Source organism: Cebus imitator, unplaced genomic scaffold, assembly GCF_001604975.1.
Source record: "Cebus imitator isolate Cc_AM_T3 unplaced genomic scaffold, Cebus_imitator-1.0 Scaffold121, whole genome shotgun sequence".
NCBI lineage: Eukaryota > Metazoa > Chordata > Mammalia > Primates > Cebidae > Cebus > Cebus imitator.
The window spans coordinates 4,268,071-4,288,491 of NW_016107436.1; the positions used below are offsets into that span (position 1 = coordinate 4,268,071).

General features: G+C 49.1%; 1 long non-coding RNA gene across 4 annotated transcripts in view; it reads left to right on the forward strand.

Annotated features, from left to right (window-relative positions):
- LOC108312105 overlaps positions 1 to 20,219 on the forward strand; it is a 127,776-nt gene extending 107,557 nt beyond the window's left edge. For 3 of the 4 annotated variants that reach the window (XR_005202043.1, XR_001828480.2, XR_005202042.1), the window contains 3 exons: positions 5,584 to 5,740; positions 15,682 to 15,734; positions 16,362 to 17,137. This is a non-coding gene — a long non-coding RNA (uncharacterized LOC108312105). Of the gene's footprint in view, positions 1 to 5,583; positions 5,741 to 15,681; positions 15,735 to 16,361; positions 17,138 to 20,192 lie in introns of those variants that run through there. The other variant, XR_001828481.2, reaches the window with a different exon arrangement.
- The last annotated feature ends 202 nt before the right edge of the window (positions 20,220 to 20,421 follow it).

The window sequence follows — 20,421 nt, forward strand, 5'->3', positions numbered from 1 at the left end:
GGGGGGGCAGGGAAAGAAAAAAAAAAACCCAGCACAGAGAAGAATTACTGTTATCTCCTCACCAGAAGAGGAACAGCAGAGATAAGGGAAGCCTGAAGAATTAAAAGAAACGTAACGTTGGGGCTCTAAATTCATGCCGAAGCCGGTTGTATTTGTCTGTCACGGGGGTTCATAATTTTCCGAGGTTGTTTTGATAGACTTATTGTGCGGACTGCATAGAAAACTCATCAGCATTTGTTGCCTCTGAGCATTATTGTCAGAGGTAACTGCGTGTCTATAGACTGGGGGAGATAATGGCTGAAGTAGAAAGCAGATAAAGCCCAGGCTCTTCTCATTAAGGACTATCTCTGCCTCCGCAGACCGGCCAGGATTGAGTGACTGGGGCGGCAGCATGGGGCATACATTATGCCAGCAAAAGTAAAAGGCGGCGGCATGAGTGTGGGCAGCTGGAGGACCCAGCGGCCCTGGATGAATGGCCGAGTGGAGCGCTTCGACAGTGCCTGCAGCCTCATCAGCTGCAGGGGTGCCAGTCGGGGGCACCCACGGGCTCCCTGAGCTCCAGGGATTTGTGGCAGAGCAATGCAGGGGGTGGGGTGCAGTGCAGGCAGTTCTTTGGTTCCATTCTGACATTGGACAGAGGGGGAAATTGAGGTTTAGAGAAGGGAAGGGGTGTGTCTAGGGCCTCCCGCTGAGGGGGAGGGCAGAGCATGTTCCTGTGATTCTGGGGTCTTTATCTGGATCTAAGCCTCGCACATGCAGTGGCTGAGAGATGGGAGCCTCCCATAACCCAGCCCACTGTCCACGTGGAGATGTGGTGGGGTTGTATACTCTTAACACCAGCTGCCTGTGGGTCCCTCCCTCCCTTCCTTTCTCCAGTACATTTTCATGGAGTGCCCATGAGGAGCCTGGTGCTGGGGAATGTGCGGGCACTCTGGTCAGGGGCGAACTGTGTGTAACCCCCATCAGCCATTCTCCTCCCTCCATCTACTGTGGATCCGCCCTCCCCAGCAAAGGAGCAGGCAGACCTGGGCAGAGAGGCTCACAGTGTCCTCACGCCACGCGTAAGTCCAGGTGGGAACAAGCTGTGCAGTGAAAGACTAAAGGCTGGGTCAGCAGAACTGGGCTTTGTGTAGCCTGGGAAGATGACCTTTCTCTGGTCCCTTTCCCATCTGTGAAATGGGAACAATAACATAGCCCACTTAACAGGGTGCTTGAAAGGACTGAAGACATAGTTTATAGAAGAAGATTTGTTAGCTCAATGCCTGGACACAGTAAGTGCTCGGGAAGCCTGGGATTATCTTTACAATGATTGCTCCTCTGGTGGCCCTAAGGACCTTCTGGAAAGCTCAGATCTGCTTCCTTCATCTGACCCAGGATGGGGCCTCCAGGGCAAGGTGTCTGAGCTGTAAGTGAACGCTTTATCCTTGTCACATGCTGCTATAAGGGGGAGGCCCTGGCGTCTGAGTCCATTCCTCTCAGTTGGCTGATGAGAACTATGCCCAGAGAAGAAAGGACCCCGCTGAGGGCACACCACGGGCTCAGGCAGAACTGGACAAAGGACTGGGTCTCACTCACAGCCATGGGAAAATCTCGGGTGCTTTCTTTGGCAGCATCCTGCCTGCTGGGTTGCTTAAGCCTGGGAGGCTGGCCAGGCAGGAGAGCACTGGTGCATGTTTGCAGCTATCAGGGGAAGAAGGGACCCAAGGTCCTGCAAGCAGCCCCAGGGGCCTGGAGCCCATATCTGAGGCTGCTCTGGTCTCTAGCCTCCTCAGAATGACCTGGGCCAGGCTTGGGAATGGCAGTGCTTTTAGCAGTTGATTGATCTGCATTTGGCTTGGCTCAGGCCAACCACAGGGGCAGCATCAACAGCACAGGGATTTAGTGATTGAGGGGAGATGGGCTACAGGCCGGAAGAGGGGCTCCGACAGACACTGGGGAGTCTAGAGGGTCAGCCTGGGGGTCACTGACCACAGAGTCTGTGGTATGAGCAATTGGGAGCCACCCTGGCCCTCTAGGACTAGTGGAGAAAACCAACACAATGTAGGTTCTTACAAACAACCAGTGCAGTGAGTAAGACTGAGAAAACTACAGGAGTACAGACCAGGTGCGGTGGCTCACACCTGTAATCCCAGCACTTTGGGGGGCCAAGGTGGGCGGACTGCCTGACGTCAGGGGTTTGAGACCAGTCTGGCCAACATGGTGAAACCCTGTCTCTACTAAAAACCCAAAAAAGTTAGCCAGGTGTGGTGGCAGGTGCCTGTAGTCCCAACTACTCAGGAGGCTGAGGCAGGGGAATTGCTTGAACCAGGGAGGTAGAGGTTGAGGTGAGCTGAGATTGCGCCACTGCACTCCAGCCTGGGTGACAGAGCAAGAGACTCTGTCTCAAAACAAAAACAATGACAAAAAAAACTACAGGAGTGCAGAGTAGGGAGGAGCCAGCCTGGTCCAGGGTGAGGAATGGAGAGTCCTGGGTACAGCTGAGTCAAGGCTCGAAGATTAGATAGTGGACACAGTGGGGAACGGCACTCCAAGCAGAGGGAACAACCTGTGCAAGGACCTGGAGGCAAAGAAGGGCATGGGATGAGTAGGAAGAGTGAGGAATTGGGTGTGCCCATAGGGGACCGGGAGCCATGTTGGGAAGAACCTCAAATGCCAGAGGAAGAAGACAGGGCTTTATCTGGTGCATCACTGGGAGTCCCAGTGTTCCAAATAGCTGAAAATGCTCACCTCCTGGAAAATCGGGCTCTGCCAGTGACCACTGCTCTCCTCAACTCCCTGATCTCCACCCAGGCTGTCACTAACTCAATAAGGGGCTGACAACTGATAGCTGAGTCTGGCAGGAGTGGCAGAGTGTGAAGCAGAAAGAGCACAGACTCTGGAATGCCTGCATCTCATGGATTTAGTGTTAAATCTCCACTTGAAGCTGTGTGACTTTGGCGGCTAGGCATGTAACCTCCCTGGACTCAGTTTTCTAATCTATAAAGTGGGGACAGCAACTGTCTCGTAGAATGACTGTGAGAATTATCTGGGAATGGTGTGACGTGCCTGGCATGCTGCAGCCCTGAAACAAATGCCAGTTCTCCCTCCCCCCACCGCCCATGCTGCCAGCATTCCAGTTGGGGCAGTGTGTCCTGGTACCTAGTCCTTGCCCTCCCCAGGCAGTACTTACTGCAGGCAGCCCTGTGGGCTGTCACTCATCATCTGCCCTGTGCCCAACCACTGTCTGTCTTGCTTTTGCTGACGATGATGTTCTGGCATTGGGCCCAGTCTGTGCTCCTTGGCAGAACACCTGGCATTTCACTCTACCTTCGTCCCCAACCCCTACTACCTGTTAGTCCAGCCTTGCCAACATCCCTAGATGTGACCTACACCTGCCGAGACCCACAGACTCTTCCCTAGACCCTCTTGGCTCTCTAGGCCAGTCCTGTTCCTAGTCCACGTCAGCTTCGCCCCCTGTAACACAGCTAGCTACTGGGAGGTCCTGGCCCCTGGAAGGTCTCAGGGTTCCCTTGCAGCTCAGGGTGGCGGGCTTAGCTCAACCTCACAGAGAGAGTTATGGCTGAGAGTCAGTAAACTTGGTTGAATCCTGGCTAATGGGCTGTGTGGTTGTAGGCAATACACTGGTCCTCTCTGGGCCTCAGATTTTTAACCAATAATTGGAGAGCATCCATCTTTAAGGCCTGTTCTGGCTGTAATGGTCTTGGATTCTAGGGAGGAGGGGCCAGAGGTCCACAGCAAAGGTCTGTAACCCCCTTCTTCCTCACCCTGAAAGGGGGCAGCAGGAAAGCCTCGAAACCCAGTGCAGCCCCGCCCCCGCTGTCTTGGTGAGGCCCGCACCCCCTCCTCGGGATTTACAATGGGCTGAATTCATTTGCATGACAAAATTGGCTCGGGTATCCAAGTGTTGCAGGAAGACAAGTGTAACATTACGCAGAACAAGCAGCTGGGAGGAAGGTTACCGGCAGACAATGAGGGAACAAGCCGCCAGCCCACCCGCTGCCTCTGCCAACCTTTCATCCACAGGCTTGGGGGGCTGCCTGGGGGCGGTGTCAGGGGCGGGGGAGGAGAGATCTGCAGGCCTGGGAGATGGCTGCCTGCCCAGGGATCTGGGCTGGGTAGATGGGTCGGATGGGAGGGGAACTCCCGCTCCTAGGATCTTCTCACTGTTAGGGTGAAGAGGTTTCCTTTGCTATTTCTAAATGCCTCTACCCTTTAAATGGTCCCAAAGTTACCTCCCCACTCTCAGGACTTGATAACACAAGAACATAATCACTATCCATGCACCGGTCCACTCATCTACTCTTTCATCTGTCCACTCACTCATCCACACATCTGCTGCCTATCCACCTGCCACCATCCATTCATCCATTCATCCATCCATCCATCCATCCAACCACTCACTCATCAATTCACCCATCCACTCATCCAGCCATCCATCTGCCTATCCACTCATTCATCCTTCCACAGGCCTTCCTACTCCCACCCACTCACCTATTTACTAATACACCTATCTATTTACTAATTCCTTTGTCCACCCATGCGCCCATTCATCTATCCTTTCATCCACCCACCCATCCACTCACTGATTACCAGTCCCCTCATTAATTCACCTATCCACCTTCCATCCAACAAAACCAGATACTGGACATGTGTTTTGTGCCAGGTACAGCACTGGGGATTTCTCTGTGCCTCAGCTTCCTCGTCTATAAAATAAGGGTAATAATGGGATCTACCTCACAGGCTTGACCCTGGCCCAGACTAAGTGTTTTTTTTTTTTTGTTTTTGTTTTTTTTTGAGACGGAGTCTCGCTCTTGTTACCCAGGCTGGAGTGCAATGGCGCGATCTCGGCTCACCGCAACCTCCGCCTCCTGGGTTCAGGCAATTCTCCTGCCTCAGCCTCCTGAGTAGCTGGGATTACAGGCACGCGCCACCATGCCCAGCTAATGTTTTGTAGTTTTAGTAGAGACGGGGTTTCACCATGTTGACCAGGATGGTCTCGATCTCTTGACCTCGTGATCCACCCGCCTCGGCCTCCCAAAGTGCTGGGATTACAGGCTTGAGTCACTGCGCCCGGCCCAGACTAAGTGTTTTATTTAGATGTATCTAGTAGTTTTATTGAGATTTATTTTAGTAAATAAATCTATTTACTAAATTTTAGATTTATTTACTAAAATAAATCTAAATAGTTTTCTGCTGTTAATCTTATTGGGCACTGGGGAATCTGAAGGTAAATAAAACAGAGTTGCTGCCCTAAAAGAAATCACACACTTCTTGGGGAAAATTACAAGAAAACTGCCATTAGGGTCCCTTGTGGGATATGCTAATCTGTAGGGAAATATTAAGGATTGTGGGAGGGTCAGAGCCTGGGCATCCTGTTTCATTCCAAGCTCTGCTAGGGAGGTAGGAAAGGATAAAAAGTATTATTATTGATCTTTGTATATTACAGATGAGGAAACTGAGGCTTAGGAAAGTTAAAGGACTGCCCAAGACCACACCATTGCACAGAGACACCAGGACTGAACGCTGTGTCTTCTGACTTGCGGCTTCCAGCAGCCTGGATCATGCTCTTCTTACCTAATTTAGGTAGCAAGAGAAGCTGCTCCAAAGCTGCCTTACTCCCTGGTTGTGGGAGCAGAACCAAGACGTTCCGATCCCTTGAGGAAGAGAATGGCTCAGCACGAGGGGGCCTCACCCAGAGCCCTGGGTCTGTTCTGAGCCCCTCACCTAAAGAGGGACATTGGTGAGTAGGAGCTGACAGATGAGGTGGGACTGCTCAGGGGACTAGGGTTGGGAAAGGGGACATTCATTTGGTCTTTGGAACTGAGGTCTGAGCAATGCATTCTGGCTGTGCTATGGGGGGCGCCAAGGACTTTGACCTCAGCATAGAATGTGGACTCTGCTTACCACGCATGAGGGCTATGTGGGGCACAGGATGGAGAGGTGCTGTATGCAATCCTTAGGGGTGGAGCCAAGATCAACCCATGAAAGCTACAGGAAAATGTGCCTACATGAAATGTACAGGAAGGCACATTTGATCATTTCTAACTATAATGATTAGTTCCCACCTCACAGAACTGTTCCAAGCAAAGTGGTCATGTCCTTGTCACTAAAAGCACTAAGATGCTAGAGGGGGCATAGTATGGTAGAAGAATTGTGGCCTTCAGAGCATGTCAGGTGTGAGTTTGAATCCAGATGTTGCCTGATGCTGTCTGTATGACCTCTGGAAAGTCACAGAACTTCTCTGAGGCTAGTCTGAAAAATGAGAATTAGAAATCTCAATCACGATACTTTGTGAGAATCCAGTAAGTTAAGCACAGCGCTTAACAGTGTGCCAGTGGGGCTTGATGGTTCACACCTATAATCCCAGCACTTTAAGAGGCTAAGGTGGGTAGATCACTTGAGGTCAGGAGTTTAAGAGCAGCTTAGCCAACATAGTGAAACTAAATACATACTAAAAATATAGAAATTAGCCGGGTATGGTAGTGCGCACCTGTAATCCCAGCTACTCAGAAGGCTGAGGTAGGAGAATCACTTGAACCTGGGAGGCAGAGTTTGTAGTAAGCCAAGATTGTGCCACTGCACTCCAGCCTGGGCAACCAGAATGAGACTCCATCTCAAAACAAAACAAAACAACAGTGTGTTGAGTAAGTCTTCCTCACAACCAGTGCATGAGATAGGTCCTTTAATTGTTTAAATAAACTTTTCATTTTAGAATAATTTCAGATACAGCTAGTGCTCGACTTACGACCATGATTGGTTCTGACAGACCGGTCGTAACACAATTTGGTCATAAGTTGAGTAGGCTATATGCACATGGAGATGGTAGTGCTGCCGGAAGCTGGTCCGCACTGTCGTACGCCCAGCTGGGCAACGTTTGCGCTGCCAGATGTGGAGCAGTCGTGGCTAGCGATTGTGGTCGTAAAGTCGAATGGTCGTAAGTTGCATAGGTTGTAAGTCGATCAATACCTGTACATGGAAAAGTTATAGAGATAGTACAGAGACTTCCCATAAGCCCCCACCCAGCTTCCCCTACTGTTAACATCTTATGTCAGCATAATATTTTTGTCAAAACTAAGAGACCAACATTGGTACATTAGGTCCTTTAATTTTTAATTATTTCCACTTTGCTAATGAAGTTTTAGAGGCACAGAGAAGCTGAGCTTCCAGCCCCAAATCATGTTGCATTATGACACATTCAGTGAAATGCAGTGTGGGAGAATGCCCAGCACTGATGTCTTTCCCATTCCAGAAAACCTAGGTGGGCCTGGGCTCCACTGTGTCTCTTATTAAGAGGCCCTGGCAGGCTGGGCCCCATCTCTGCACCTGTGTCCATCTTCCCTGCAGTGTCTTAGCAACAGAGCCAGTGGCACCAGAGAGACCACCCATGGAGAGCATTTTACGAGTGAAGATTGGCTCTGACCAGTGCTTATCAGCGGGCACACAGTAGGTGCTCTGTAAGGATTTGTTGTATAAATTAACAAATGAGCAGTGAAGTAATGAAGGAGAGAGCATTTCACTTTGTGTAGAAGACTAAATTCAGGCACTTCCAGGAGCTTTTCCAAATGTAAAGCTCTTGGAGCCTGAGGTGACCAGTCTCCTCCCTTGCTGGGCTCCATTCCTTCCCAGAGAAATTGGAAGCACCAATTTGCATCCTGTGCACAGCAGGCACTTAATGTGTGATGCTGATACTGGTATCTCCACCCACATTTTCCCTTGGTCCCAGTTTCACCTCCACTTATTTAGATTGTATTTTACCCTGTTGTGCGTTTTCTGCAAGCTGCCTCCAATCCTTGAGAGGTGTGTGTGTGTGTCTAGCAATGGTGGTACATAAAAAAACCAAGAGCAAGGTGGCTCATGCTGGTAATCCCAGCACATTGGGAAGCCAAATGTCAAAGTAGGAAGATCGCTTAGCCTAAGAGTTCAAGACCAGCCTGGGCAACATAGGGAGACCCCATCTCTACAAAAAATAAAAAATTAGCTGGGTGGGTGGCATATGCCTGTAGTCCCAGCTATTTGGGAGGCTGAAGCGGGAGGATGGCCTGAGCCTGCGAGGTCGAGGCTGCAGTAAGTCATGATTGTGCCCCTGCACTCCAACCTGGGAAAAACCATATCAAAAACAACAACAACCAACACACACACACACACATACACACACACACACACACACACACACACACACAAATGCAAGCATGAAAAGAAAGACGCTGCGAAGTCAGTCACTGATGGTAATATGGGGCTTTGTGTCAGAGGTGAGACTGGAGATGCTGTGATGGAAGGCCTAGCCTCTGTTTTCAGGAGCTCAGTGCCTGGCAGGGGGGTCAGCCAAGGATGCAGCCCATGACACTGGTTGTGGTAAGAATCTCCTGGGGCCAGCCTGGGTGCTCCAGCGGAGGGTCCTCTAAGCACCCACCCCCACCATCACACAAGCTGCTTGGTTCTCTGAACCAAGGGCTTTTAGGGCCCTGGCTTTCAGGAATCTCCTCCCCACTTCTGTCCTTCAAAATCCTTCTCTTCACTTCCTGACCCTCCCTGGTCTCCTCCTTGTCCCCTCAGCAGCCCCAGGCACTCTGCCCCTCAGCTTTGTGTTGGCCTCTTCCCCACAGTCTCAGGCCTCCACATGGGAGTTTGGGTTTGGCTCCTCTGTGAGAGCCTTGGAAAGAGGAACTCCTCCTCTCCAGCATCCAACACAGTGCCCGGCAAGTGGGAAGACGTGAAAAAATGTCCCTCTAAGACTTGGTGCTCCAATACACATCTGGCCTTGGTGCCAGTGGCAGGGGCCAGCAGCAGGCCTGAGTTTACTCATCTGCAGGGTGGGAATGAGGAAGGAGGGCAAGCCCTAGCCTGGGAGGATAGGCCATCGCTGAGAGGGTCACCTCTGGGGCTGCTGCTGGTTTCTCCTTCTCCGTGGTGACCGTGGGAGCTCTCGGAGCAGGTTCAACTGTGTTCCTCAAAAGATATGGCCAAAACCGAAACCCCAGTGCCCGTGACATGACCCTATTTAAAATAGAGTCTTTGCAGATGTAATTAAGGATCTTGAGATGAGATCATCCTGAATTCAGGATGGGTCTAAATCCAATGGCTGGTTTCCTTATGAGAGACAGAGGAGGGAGATTTGAGACACAGAGAAACAGAGGAAAAGGCCACGTGAAGACAGAGGAGATTGGGCTACGAGCCCGGGAACACCACGCTTGCTGGCAGTTCAGAAGGTGGGAGAAAGACATGGAATAGATTCTCCTTCAGAGCCTTCAGAAGGAGCCAGCCCTGCCAACACCTTGATTTCAGACTTCTGAACTCTGAAACTGAGAGAATACATTTCTGTTGCTTGAAGCCACCAAGCTTGTGGCAGTTTGTGGCAGCAGCCCTGGGAAGCTAATGCAGCCCCTTTCTCAATATCTTGGTTCACCTGTCCCAAGCATGAGTTTTTGGTAGCTTCTTAGAACAGTGAGAGGACATTACCCATCCTTCCCCTCAATTCAAGGACTGTGCTGGGAGATCTCACCAGCAACACTGCCACCTGAATGCTGGTAACTTCCAGCACACCCCTCCCTGTGCCTCAGTTTCTCCATCTGGATAGTGAAGAGTTGGGTAAGTTGATTTCTAAGGTCCTTTCTAGCTTTAAGAGTCCATGTGACCCCAAACTATGAAACTACTAGAGGACTGGGCACGGTGGCTCACCCCTATAATCCCAGCACTTTGGGAGGCTGAGGTGGGTGGATCACCTGAGGTTGGGAGTTTGAGACCAGTCTGACCAACATGGAAAAACCCCATATCTACTAAAAATACAAAATTAGTCAGGTGTGGTGGCGCATCCCTGTAATACCAGCTACTCTGGAGGCTGAGGCAGAAGAATTGCTTGAACCTGGGAGACAGAGGTTGTGGTGAGCCAAGATCGCACCATTGCACTCCAGCCTGGGCAACAAGAGTGAAACTCCGTCAAAAAAAAAAAAAAAAAAAAAAAAAAAAAAAAAAAAAAAAAAAAAAAAAAAAAAAAAAAAAAAACAACTACTAGATGAAAACATGGGGGAAATGCCTTATGACATTGGTCTAGGAAGGGGTCTTTTGAATAAGATCTCATAAGCAAAGGCAGCAAAAGCAGGAGAAGAAAGTGGGATTACCTCGAACCGAAAAGCTTCTGCACAGCAAAGAAAAGAACCAGCAGAGTGAGGTACAGAACGGGAGAAAGTATTTTCAACCTATGCATCCGATAAGGGGTTACTGTCCAGAAGAGGTAAGACACTCAATCAACTCAGTAGCAGAAAGCTACTCAGGAGGCTGAGGAGGGAGGATTGCTTGAGCCCAGGAGGTTGAGGATGCAGTGAGCCATGGTCATGTCACGGCACTCCAGCTTGGGATCCCCTCTCAAAAAAAAAACAAAAAAACCAAATTATTTGATTAAAAATCAAGCCACAGACCTGAATAAACATTTCTCAAAAGAAGACATGCAAATGGCCAACAAGTATATGAAAAAATTTTTAACATCACATTTTTTTTTTTCTTTTGAGACAGGATCTGGCTCTGTCACCCAGGCTGGGGTACAGTGGTACGATCTGGGCTCACTGTGACCTCCGCCTCCCTCCCAGGCTCCTGAGTAGCTAAGATCATAGATGTGTGCCACCATGCCTAATTAATTTTTGCAGTTTTGTAGAGACAGGGTTTCATCATATTGCCCAAGCTGGTTTTGAACTCTTGAGCTCAAGTAACCTGCCTACTTTGGCCTCCCAAAGTGCTGGGATTATAGACGTGAGCCACTTCATTCAGCCCTAATACCACTAATCATCAGGAGATGCAGATAAAAACTACAATGAGATATCAACTTACCCCAGTTAGAATGGCTGTTATCAAAAAGACAAAAAATAACAAATGCTGGTGTGGATGTGGCGAAAGGGGAACTCTTATACACTGTTGGTGGGAATGTAAATTAGTATTACCACCATGGGAAGCACTATGGAGGTTCCTCAAAAAATTAAAAATAGCTTGTAATCCCAGCACTTTTAGAGGCTGCAATGGGAGGATTGCTTGAGCCCAGGAGTGCAAGGTTTGGTGAGCTATGATTACACCACTGCACTCTAGCCTGGACAGCAGAGACCCTATCTCAAAAGAGAGAGAAAAGAAAAAAGAGAAAGAAAAGAGAAAGAGAAAAGGAAAGAAAGAAAAAGGAAGAAGGAGAAGGGGAGGGAAGGAGGAGGAGCGTAGGAGGAGGAAGGAAAGAAGAAGAGGAAGAGGAGGGGAAGAAGTAGTAGTGGCAGTAGTGGAGGAGGAGAAGGAAAGGAGGGAGGGAGGGAGGAACTACTATGATCCAGTAATCCCGCTACTGGGTATATCTCCAAAGGCAATGAAATCAGTATGTCAAAGAGATATCTGCAGTCCTATGTGTATTACAGAGCCTTTCACAATAATCAAGATGTGGAATCAACCTAAGTGTCCATCAGTGGATGAGTAGAAAAGAAAATGTGATACATAGAAACAATGGGATACTATTAAGCCATACAAATAATGAAATCCTGTCATTTGTGGCAACATGGATGGACTTGGAGGACATTATGTTATGTGAAATAAGCCAGACACAGAAAATCAAATACGACATGATATTATTCATATGAAGAATCTAAGAAAATTGTTCTCACGAATAGAGAGTAGAAAAGTGGTTACCAGGCCGGGCGCGGTGGCTCACGCCTGTAATCCCAGCACTTTGGGAGGCCGAGGCGGGGGGATCACGAGGTCAAGAGATCGAGACCATCCTGGTCAACATAGTGAAACCCCGTCTCTACTAAAACTACAAAAAATTAGCTGGGCATGGTGGCGCGTGCCTGTAGTCCCAGCTACTCAGGAGGCTGAGGCAGGAGAATTGCCTGAACCCAGGAGGCGGAGGTTGCGGTGAGCCGAGATCGCGCCATTGCTCTCCAGCCTGGGTAACGAGCGAAACTCCGTCTCAAAAAAAAAAAAGAAAAGTGGTTACCAGAAGCAGGGAGCTGGGGTGGGGGGGGAGGGTGTGGGATGGGGATAAGTTAGTCAACAGACACAAAGTTATAGTTAGATAGGAAGTGTTCTGTTGCACAGCAGGAGGGCTGTAATTAACAGTATTGTGCCAGGCACAGTGACTTATGCCTGTAATTTCAGCATTTTGGGAGGCTGAGGCAAGAGGATGGTTTGAGTCCAGGAGTTCAAGAGCAGCCTAAGCAACATAGGGAGACCCTGTCTCTACAAAAAATAAAAAGCTAGCTGAGTGGTGGAGCACCTGTAGTCACAGTTACTTGGGAGGCTGAAGTGGGAGGATCACTTGAGCCCAGGAGGTGGAGGCTGCAGTGAGCTGTGTTCTTGCTACTACACCCCAGATTGGGCAACAGAGCAAGACCCCATCTCAGAAAAAACTCCAAAAGTGGCATTTTGTGAGTGCCCATCACATATAGGTATTTTGCTCTGGGCTTTTTTTTTTTTTTTTTTTTTTTTTTAAACAGGGTCTCCGTCTGTCGCCCAGGCTGGAGTGCAGCTCACTGCAACCTCTGACTCCCACCTCAGCCTCCCAAGTAGCTGGGACTACAGGCATGCACCACCATGCCTGGCTGACTTTTGTAGTTTTTGTAGAGATGGAGTTTCACCATGTTGCCCAATTCCTGTGGGGCTTAAGCAATCCTCCTACCTCGGCCTCCCACGGTGCTGGGATTACAGGCATGAGCCACTGCTCCCGGCCTTGCTTTGGGCTTTTCTAAGCTCTCTCCATTAGTCCTTACAACAGCCTTGTGAATTAGGACTCAATACCCCAATTCCACAGAGCAGGAAATGAAGAGGTTGCGGGGGTTGTCTTCCTTGGGCCAGGGATTCTATAGAAGCGGCAGAGGTACCCCTGTGTGTCATCCAGCTTGGAGAATGGGGCAGAGCAGGGGCACAGTCTTGGTGAGGGTGAGACATCACTTACAAGGAACTGAAACATTCACACTTATTTAAGGGGAAAGGACAGAGGGGAGAAAAGGCGGGAGGGAGCAGGAAGGGCTAAAAGAAAGACAATGTGGGTGGATTTGTGGGAGGATTCAGGGGTCTCTGTCACTGAGAGCCCGACTTGGGCTCTGCCCTCCCCTTGCCTTCCCAGTCAGCTGCAGATGCTGAACTCTCAGCAACCCAATGTGGCGGCGGGGGGGCACTCTAGGAACATGAGATTGGGGCTGTGATGTCAGGCACGTGACCAGGTGGTGCCCAGAGCTCTGCTGACCGCCGGGGTGACCTCTGTGAGGGGCTGCCCCACTTAGGCCCTCGTGCCTGTCTTCTCCTAAGCGAGGGCTCTGGCTCTCAGCTGAGCAGGTCTGTGATCCATCCGCTCTCTCTAATTAATAATGACAGCAGCACCACTTCCCGGGCACTGCACTGTGGCCCTGAGATCGGTGCAGAGCCGGCTGCCTGGGCTCCAATCCACACACCACCACTTTCTAGCTCTGTGGCCTGAATAAGTTTCTTAATGTCTCCAGACCTTCATTTCCCATCTGTGAAATCGGGATGTTCTAGCTCCCACATAGACATTTGAGGACCAGCTCGGCTCATGAGTCAGTGGAGAGCGGGGGACACAGTAAGCTCTTTCTACAGGCAGTTTTTGCCATCCTCAGCATCATGGTTCTGTTATTATTCTTATTCCTACAACACTACCAACATCGAGGACATACCAAGCACCGTACTAACTGCCTTCTTAACTCATTAGTCCTATGGCCCCAGAGAGGAGGGGACTGAGGCTCCAAGAAAGCACTCGACGGCTCACATCAGGCCGCTGGTCCACGGCAGAGCCTGCACACCTGCCGAGCCGCGCGACTCCCAGGCCTCACTAAGCCAGAGCCCAGCAGTCTTCTAAACACAGCAGAATCTTCCCACGTTTACTGGGAGGAAGGAGGAAGTATTTACTGAGCACCTACTGTGTTCTCATGATGAAATTTAATCTTTACACTTGACACAGGTGGTTGGTTTAATTATTTTCAAGGAAGAGATGAGGAAACTGAGGCAGAGAGGTTCCGTAGCCTACCTACTGCTGCATGGTAGTGCCACGCTGCCCACACTTGGGAGTCTGGCATCTGACACCAGAGCCAGGTGCTTCCCAGACTGGAGCACTGCGGTGTGACTGTGAGTGTGTGGGTGGGAGCAAGCATATGGGGAGGGGGTTAATGTTTGCCTCCTTCCACTGAACTGAGAGCAGGATGTGTGTGTGTGTAAGAGAATGTGTGCTACTGTGTATGTATGTGAGAGTATGTGTGTGAGAGAGGAAGTGTGTGCAAATGTGTGAGAGTGTGTGCTTGCAGGTGTGTATGTGAGAGAGATGGGGAGAGTGTGCATGTGTGTGCCTGTGAGAGAGAGGTATATTTCTGTATGTGTGTGGGTATGTGAGTGTGTCTGTGTGTTGGCGAGTATGAGAGACAATGTGTGGTGTGTGTGTGCACGAGTGTGTATGTGTGTACATGTGTGAGTCTGGTGTGTATGTGTGTGAGAGAGCTGGGGTGTGTGTTAGGGAGAGTGTGTGTGTGTGTGTGTGAGAGAGAGAGGAAGAGTGTGTGGAGAATGTGTGTGAGAGAGAGTGTGAGAGACTGCTTGCAGGTGTGTATGTGATAGAGGGAGGGGGGAGAGTGTGTATGTGTGTGTGTGCCTGTGAGAGAGAAAGGTATACATCTGCGTGTGTATGTGTTGTGTGTGTGTGTGTATGTGAGACAGAGTGTGGGTCTGTATGTGTATGTGTGAGAGGAAGAGGGAGTTTGAGAGAATGTGTGTGGTGTGTGTGCATGAGTGTGTGTGTTCGTGTGTGTGTGTGTGTGTGTGGTCTGTGGTGTGTGTGTAAGTCTGTGATGTATGGCCAAGGATAGGAGCCTCAGGAGGTCTGTGGTGTGTGTGTGAGTCTGTGGTGTGTGGCCAGGGATGGGAACCTCTGTCTCCTGGGCTCCTTATCCCAGGGACAGTGTCTGTGGGGTGTGGATGGGAGTCACGGGGAGGCCTGGGAGCTGGGAGTGGGCACCAGCCTATTAATGCCGCCCTCCTGAGGTGGCTGCAGATAAGTGGCCCCAGGGGGCCGGGCTGAGGCCCCTCTAACTGGCTTGTTGCCATGGGGATGCTAGCTGTGAATACAGGCCTAGAAGTCCAGCCCAAGCCCCTACTTCCTGGCAGGAGTAGACCCCAGCTGGGGCATGTTTGTCTGGGAAGGGAGCTGACGGGCCATCCCATCCATGCCTCCCTATTATTGAAAGCAAAGGCCTCTGTCCTTCCGTTTTCCCTCAGAGGACTGTCCTGGGTCAAGAGAGAAAATGGCTGTCTTGATGATTCCGACATTGGGGAATGGTGGGTCCCCTTGCTGTCAGGTGATCAGGGCAGGCAGGGAAACCCATGTGCTTACACAGCCACACTGGCATTCCAGACCGTACAGCCAACCCCACCCAGAGACCAGACCCCCACTGGCATCGGGGCCGCTGAGAGGTTCGGGTGGGTCCCTGAGCAGGGGCAAGTTTATGTGAAAACCAGCAGCTCTCCTGTGGTGGGGTCCACCTGGAGTCAGGAAACCTGAGGGTTTTCGTTAATATTTTCTTGTGAAAATTTTCAAACATTAAAAGCTGGAGAGAGCATTTAATGAACCCCAAGTACCCACCACTCAGTTGCAACAATTATTAGCTTTGTCCATCTCGTTTCATCTGTCCCATTTTTTTCTTTTTCTTTTTTTTTGGCCAGGGTAGTTGAAAGCAAATCCCAGCTATCAGGTGATTTCATCTGGAGTGACTTCGGTAAGAACCTCTCACTGACTGACTATGCCAGGATCACACCTGAGGAAATTAACAGTAATCCCGTGGTGAGTATCAGCTGACCCTCAGTCCCTCTTTAACTGTGCCCCTCCCCTCCCTCTGGTAAATACGGAAACCCACACTGCAGGAGTGGATGGAGGGCCATGTGAGGGGTAGCTTCTGTTCTTTAGCTTTGGAGCCTTGAGAGGGTGATGGTTGAATGCCTGTGGCTTTGGATGGGTTGTTTTGCTTTATGGGGCCTCCCTTTCCTCCTGTGCTAAAGGTACTGACCTTTCCCAAGGCTGTTGGGAGGAGTGAATGAAATTGTATGAGTGCAGTACTGGGTACATGGTAGGGCCCCAATGAATGGTAATGGTGCTTATGATGTTTTCTATTTTGCGTATAAGGAAACTGAAATTCAGAGCAGGAGAGTGACTTCCTCAAGCTCACACAGCTCAGAGTGGTCAAGCTGGGATGGAAGCATAGGTCTTCTAAGTGCTCTGGGATGTGTATTCAACCAGTATTAGAGGCCCCTCACCCCCTCTAATACTGCCCTTGGCTGCCACCACCTTGTGCTACAAATAGAAATGACACAGAGGGTGACATGAACTGGTCCCTTTTTTTCTGTAGCCACTGGATCATGGTGCTGTGGGCTGAGTAGATGATTGATAGGACATCACTGGGCCTGGCTTCAGGAGAACTGGAACAAGATCTTGCCCCTCTCTGGGCCTCAGTTTCCCTATCTGTACCACAAGGACATTGACCTCTGCATGGTCTTTGAGACGTCTTCCAGTTCTGCTTGGTTTGCAGCAGAGTTGGTAACCCTGGGAATGGAAGAGAGGGGGACACTTGAGGCTGATGGGGAGTTTCACAGCAGCCAAAGACCCCAGGCTGCAGGACAGTGTGGGATGAGGGTGACCCTCCACATTGGAGATCAGGGATGGGGTGGCCCAGCTGGGTAGAAGTGAAGCTCCCCACCCCCACTGGACTTTGAACCTCCTGAAATTAGGGCTGTGACTTGTGCATTATAAGCATTACATAGATGAGATAAGAATTTCATCGATGTAATGGATAGAACACTAGATAGGAGATCAGTAAGGAAATAGAAGACATTACAAACCCTGTAAACCAGCCAGACCTAACAGACACTGCTTTCTAACTGCAATCTAAGAGCACACTCCACCCAACAACAGCGGAACACACATTCTTCTCAAGCGCACATAGAACATTCTCTAGTATAGATCATATCTTAGGCCACAAATCAAGCCTCAATAAATTTAGAATGATTAAAATTACATAAAATATGTTTTCTGAGAACAGAGGAATGAAATTAGAAAATGGAAGGAAGTTTGGAAAATTCACAAATATGTAAAAATTAAACAATGCACCCCTACCTAACCAAAGGGTCAAAAAATAAATCACAAGAGAAATTAGAAAATACTTTGAGATGAGTGAAAACAAAAACAGCATACTAAAACTTACGGGATGCAATAAAAGCAGTGCTGAGAGGGAAATTTATATTTGTAAACACCTGCATTAAAATAGAAGATCTCAAATCAATAACCTAACCTTCCACTTTACTAAAAAAACAAGAACAAACTAAATCCAAAGCAAGCAAATAAAAAAATTAGAGCAGAGATAAATGAAACAGAGAGTAGAAAAACTATAGAGAAAAATCAGCAAAACCAAAAGTTGGTTGTCTGAAATGATGGACAGAATTGACAAACAAACAAAAAAACAAGAGAAAACTGAAATCACTAAAATCAGGAATAGAAGTGGAGACCTTACTGCTGACCTTACAGAAATAGAAAGGGTTATACAATTTCACTGATAGAGAGATTTGAAAGAAGCTCCACAACATTTCTAGAGATTGGAGACAGCGTCTGAAAGTGGTTACCAGTAGTTGCCTTCAGAGAAACAGGGCTGGGGAGGCTGGAGCTGGTACGCCTGCTTTTTATTGTAAATCCTTAAGGACTATTTTTGTAAATGCTTTGATTGTAAAATATAACACAGAAAAGTGAATTTTTTTGAAGTACTGCTCAGTAATTTATCACCAAGTGAATATCCATGAAACCACCATTTGGTCAAGAAGAACATTACCATCTCCCCAGAAGCCCCTCCTGTACTCTATCCAATCCTCCCCAAAGAAAACCACCATTCTGACTTTGACGGCAAATACTCTTGCTTCCCTTGATAGTTTTGCTGTCTCTACACACAGTAGTTGGGTTCCGTTCATGCTCTGGACTTGATAAATCCAATCATGTAGCAAGTCCTCTTTGGGGTCTGGCTTCTTGCATTTTACATTGTTTGTGAGATTCCCCATGTTGTTGTAGGAAGCAACTGGTTCATTTTCTTTGCTGTATCATATTCCATTTTATGAGTACACCATCATTTATGTGTCTGCTCAGCTATTAATGGAATGGGCTTTTAAAAAAGCCATGTACCTAAAGCTAGGTTGATTAAAATACTTTCAATAAAATGCACATTTAAAATGCAACTCAACACATGTTAGTTTAATTTCATCCCTAGGACCCTCATTTCTTTTTCTGCTCCAGTAAGTCATGAAGCCAGTCTGGGTCAACAGGCCGTTTAAGCAGGAGCCCAGAGGGAACACAACTGAGAGACGCCCACACCCCCATGGGGTCCTCTCATCAGCCCTCCTCCCCAAATTTTCAGCCTCAAATGGGGGAGGTCACACAGATGGAGCTAAACCACTCTCTCCCTTCTACCTGAGGTCTGTAGATCCCTGACATGAATACACGTGCACACACAGACAGGCAAGAGCGTGCCCCCTTCAACATGAGCACATACACGGGCACCTGTGTACATCCCAGAAGTGGCAATGCCTGACGGCACCTGACCGCAGGCAAGGTCTGTGCATGGAGAAGTTGGTGGAAGAAGAGGAGGGGAAGGGGTGGGGGAAAAATCCCTTCATTTCTGAAGAAATGTCCCAGATTAGATTTGTAAATCAAAAACCAATATATAACATGCAAGAATTGATCTGTTTTATATTCCTCAGTTACATTTTTGTGAAGCACATTTAGAAGATTTAGAACGTATTTGCGCCTGCTGGTTGGGCCATTATATGCTTGAGTTCATACATCTATTTGTGAGGCTATAAAACAGGCATCGACTACCATGTAAATTGTGTTCTCCACAATAAATTATATGCATACTTGCAAAAATACATAACTGCCGTGGCTGGGCCAACGCGGCCAGAATACTAATGAGGGCGAAAGTTGCTTTGTCCCTCTTCTCCGGCCTAATTTAGCCTCTACATCAAAAATTATGTAGGAAAAATCACTTTATCCTCTCACTGAGAAATAAAATAGCACTCATGGGCACCCTCATCTCTTCCCACCCCCCTTCCTTTTAACCGAACACCACCATTTTCATACTAATTTTAGCTGCTCCAGGTTTACAGGGAGGAAGCCTGGCTGAGCTGAAGCTGGGGCGCCAGTGGGCCACCTGCATGTATGAGGAGGCTGTGGGAGCAGGCACGTGCGCCCGTGTGTGCGCACGCGCGCGCACACACACACACACGTATGCACATTCCCTCTATGTGGTTTGAATTCGCTTGTGCTCGGGCACGTTCACAGCATGCACACAGACCTACATGTAAATGTGAAGACTCGCCGCAGACACGCATGCACAGACACTCCATGAGCATTTGCCCACGTGGCACAGATTCAGTCCCTCTCCCTGGTACAGACTTCTATGCACAGAGACACATTGGGGAAATTCAGTTCAGTTCGGTTCAATTCAATTCAGTCCAGGTCAGTCCAGCAAACACTGACTGAGTACCTACTGTATGCCATGGGCTGTACTTGGCATTGGGACTACCAAGATTTTTTTGAAAAAAGACAATCTTAGCTTATAGCTCAGGGGAAAAGGCAGCTTTAGGGACAAATGCAGACAAGTCAGTGTGCTGAGGGCTGCAGCAGAGGCAGAAAGCATACAGGTACACACACTCACCCTGCTCATTGTCAGTGTGCATATTTTCCAGTACTCACATGTGCACACACATGCACACAGTCCCTGCACTCACATAGGCACACATCTCACACTGCGCAGACTCGTGTGCACATACAACACAAACACACACCGGTACACACAAGCACCAGCATAGCCACCTTCCCACTGGCACCGCATGCATGCTGGGCCTGCCTCACCTCTGTCTTTCCTGTGAGCCCAAGTGAACCTCACATCCTGTCTGGCTTGCCCACCTTTGGGTCTGTTGCTCTCTCCTGGAAGCAGAGCCACGTCCCACACCAGGCTGGCTAGTGTTGCTCCCACTTCTCCCAGGGGCCCGCCCAAGGTTCCATCTTGCTGGGAGCTTCCGAGGGCTTACAAGAGGAAGGAGGAGTAGACACAGTACGATCTCATTTCCGTAACTTCAGGCCAGTCCCTGCCCTGTCTCGGGCCTCAGTTTACTCATTTTCTTTCTTTCTTTTTTTTGAGATGGAGTCTCACTGTGTCACTCAGGCTAGAGTGTAGTGGCACGATCTCGGCTCCCTGCAACCTCTGGCTTCTGGGTTCAAGCAATTCTCCTGCCTTAGCCTCCCAAGTAGCTGGAACTACAGGTGCAGATCACCATGCTTGGCTACTTTTTATGTATTTTTAGTATAAATGGGGTTGCACCATGTTTGCCAGGGTAGTCTTGAACTCCTGACCTCAGGTGATCTGCCTG